Source organism: Babylonia areolata, chromosome 18 (assembly GCF_041734735.1).
Source record: "Babylonia areolata isolate BAREFJ2019XMU chromosome 18, ASM4173473v1, whole genome shotgun sequence".
NCBI classification, from domain to species: Eukaryota; Metazoa; Mollusca; class Gastropoda; order Neogastropoda; family Buccinidae; genus Babylonia; species Babylonia areolata.
In genome coordinates this window covers 9,200,717-9,203,922 of record NC_134893.1, presented here as the reverse complement: position 1 = coordinate 9,203,922, position 3,206 = coordinate 9,200,717, and the positions used below count along the sequence as shown (strand labels likewise).

The 3,206-nt window shown below is 49.4% G+C and overlaps 1 protein-coding gene across 5 annotated transcripts in view; it reads left to right on the top strand.

Moving 5' to 3' along the window:
- The first annotated feature begins 1,926 nt into the window (after positions 1–1,926).
- The window catches only part of LOC143292421 (uncharacterized), a 132,951-nt gene continuing 131,671 nt past the window's right edge, over positions 1,927–3,206 (top strand). For 2 of the 5 annotated variants that reach the window (XM_076602685.1, XM_076602683.1), the window contains exon 1: positions 1,927–3,206. This exon is cut by the window's right edge and continues 242 nt beyond it. The gene's annotated coding sequence lies outside the window, so the exon portion shown is untranslated. The other 3 variants (XM_076602682.1, XM_076602681.1, XM_076602680.1) reach the window with 3 other exon arrangements.

Below are 3,206 nucleotides of genomic sequence, written 5' to 3'. Positions count from 1 at the left end.
TGTCTGTCTGTTGATGGGTGAAGTCCTGTCTGTTGATGGGTGAAGTCCTGGCTGTTGATGGGTGAAGTCCTGTCTGTTGATGGGTGAAGTCCTGGCTGTCTGTTGATGGGTGAAGTCCTGTCTGTTGATGGGTGAAGTCCTGTCTGTTGATGGGTGAAGTCCTGGCTGTCTGTTGATGGGTGAAGTCCTGGCTGTCTGTTGATGGGTGAAGTCCTGGCTGTCTGTTGATGGATGAAGTCCTGGCTGTCTGTTGATGGGTGAAGTCCTGTCTGTTGATGGGTGAAGTCCTGGCTGTCTGTTGATGGATGAAGTCCTGGCTGTCTGTTGATGGGTGAAGTCCTGGCTGTCTGTTGATGGATGAAGTCCTGGCTGTCTGTTGATGGGTGAAGTCCTGGCTGTCTGTTGATGGGTGAAGTCCTGTCTGTCTGTTGATGGATGAAGTCCTGGCTGTCTGTTGATGGGTGAAGTCCTGGCTGTCTGTTGATGGGTGAAATCTTTACTGTTTTATGGGTGAAGTCCTGGCTGTCTGTTGATGGGTGAAGTCCTGTCTGTCTGTTGATTGGTGAAGTCCTGGCTGTCTGTTGATGGGTGAAGTCCTGGCTGTCTGTTGATGGGTGAAGTCCTGGCTGTTGATGGGTGAAATCTTTACTGTTTTATGGGTGAAGTCCTGGCTGTCTGTTGATGGGTGAAGTCCTGGGTGAAGTCCTGGCTGTCTGTTGATGGGTGAAGTCCTTGCTGTCTGTTGATGGGTGAAGTCCTGTCTGTCTGTTGATGGGTGAAGTCCTGTCTGTTGATGGGTGAAGTCCTGGCTGTCTGTTGATGGGTGAAGTCCTGTCTGTTGATGGGTGAAGTTGTGGCTGTCTGCTGATGGGTGAAGTCCTGTCTGTCTGCTGATGGGTGAAGTCCTGTCTGTCTGTTGATGGGTGAAGTCCTGGCTGTTGATGGGTGAAGTCCTGGCTGTCTGTTGATGGGTGAAGTCCTGGCTGTCTGTTGATGGGTGAAGTCCTGGCTGTCTGTTGATGGGTGAAGTCCTGGCTGTTGATGGGTGAAGTCCTGGCTGTCTGTTGACATACATACATACACACACGCACACATACACACGCACAGACACACACACAAATAAATACACAGACAGACAGACAGACAGACAGACACACACACACACACACACACACACACACACACACACACACACACACACACACACATGGAATAGATCTTGAAATTGGAGATTAAAGGGGTTGGGGGGGGTCTTGAATTTTCACCGCTCATTTTTCTTTTTAGACTCTCTCTCTCTCTCTCTCTCTCCATCTGTTTGTGTGTGTGTGTGTGTGTGAGGCAGACAAAACAGACAAGAGGGCCACCAGTGTCGCCTCTCCGGTCCAACCCGGCCACGAGCAGCGAACACATACATGCGCGTGTTAGTCAGAGATCCGTCGACACACTTTGTCTCTTGTCATCCCTCTTGCTGCCCTCCTCCTCCCCCTAACCCCTTCACTCCCCCCCCCAAACCCCCGCCCCCCTCTCTCTCCTTCCTTCTCCACATCACCACCATACTTCAGTCAGTGTCAGTATAGGAGCTGTGTTACCTCCCTCCCTGTGCTGCCCCAAGTCCACACACACACACACACCCCACCCAACTTTTATCAGCCCCTCCCCTCTGTACTACTTCTCTCCCCCAGCGTGTGTGTGTGTGTGTGTGTGTGTGTCGTTCTCTCTCCCCCCCTTTACCTGGCCCTTCCAGCCTGCCCTCGCAGTCTTCCTCAGTCAGAACTCCCCTTGGTTCATTCAGTCAGTGTCTGTGTGTCCGTGCGTGTCTGTAGACATGTGTGTGTGTGTGTGTGTGTGTGTGTGACCAGCGTCGCGGCGGCGGGACAGGGGTGTGCTCAGTGTGATCAGTGGACTGTTGTGTTGTGTTGCCATTCACGTTTCGGGCTCACTGGGTTCTTGTATCTTCTCCTTCTTCTCCTTCTTCTTGGATGCCAGTACTGTGTTTGTGCCTGTGTGTTTGTGTTTGCGCCGGAGTTCTGAACCTCTACCACGACAGGGAGTTACCTGAACAGCCACGCAAAAAAAAAAACAACCTCCCGCAGAAGAAAGATCTACTTGTTTATCCCATGCTTGTTTAAAAGGGGTACACTGCCGTGCTGTGTACATGCATCTATCCCTTCATCCATCCGTCCATCCATCCATCCACCTGTAAGAAGAAAGCTGTTTACCTGGCTGTGTTGTGGAAGGGAGGAGGAGCAGGAGGGGGGGGGGGGTGGAGGTGGAGGAGTTAGCAGTGGCAGGCCTCGCCATCTCTCCTTCATCATAACTGTCAGGTGCAGGCCCGCGTGGAGAGATAACCGGCAGTCTGTGCGTGTCTGTGTGTCTGTGTGTGCCTGTCTCTACTAGCGTGCTTGCTCTCTGTGGTGTGGGGGATTTTCTGATGGAGATAGCAGGGGGCATGGAATGTGCAACAACATCAGACATCAACCAAAAGCATCGTGTGGGGAATTTATTAACCACCAGATTCCACGATTTGATCGTTCGGATGTGATGCGAGACAGATTTTAAGAGACGTGCTTGTGTTGTTTTGTTGGTGGTGTGTTTTTAATACACGGTCGGGTTCAATCGAACTTGCCCATTGTGTGTGTTGTGTGTACTGCTAGCCACGAATCGAAGCCGGTACTGCGTTGTGCGATCGGTATGGTAGTCGAAGTATAGGACAGTGTTAGGCAAAGTCATTTCGAAATCAACGGGTGAAGTTTACTCACATGGGATCTTTTGCGGAATTTGTCACTAGAGAATTGACTGACCACATGCGTATTCCATGCAAGGGATTGGTCTGGTCTTCAGCTTCGAACACCTATTTGTTTCTTTACTGACGTGAAAAATAAACAAACAAATTAAAAAAGAAACAAAAACAACAACACATTGAAAAACCAACACAACATATTACATGCTTAGTAGCTCGGTGATTTTGGTTACAACGTTTTGATGCAATTTTCTTTGAATATTATAGTTTCCTCAGACAACACAATACAAGGTAACTGAAGTGCCACTCAACACAAAACGTATTGGTTTCCCTGCATATTTGAGGGGGCGATCATAAACAGTTTCTGCTTTCACGTGGAAGTATTATAAATAAATCGGCCTGCCGCTTCGGTGGTTTGTAGTGGCTTAGTGTATACAAAAATATTATATGTGTGTGTGTGTTTGAA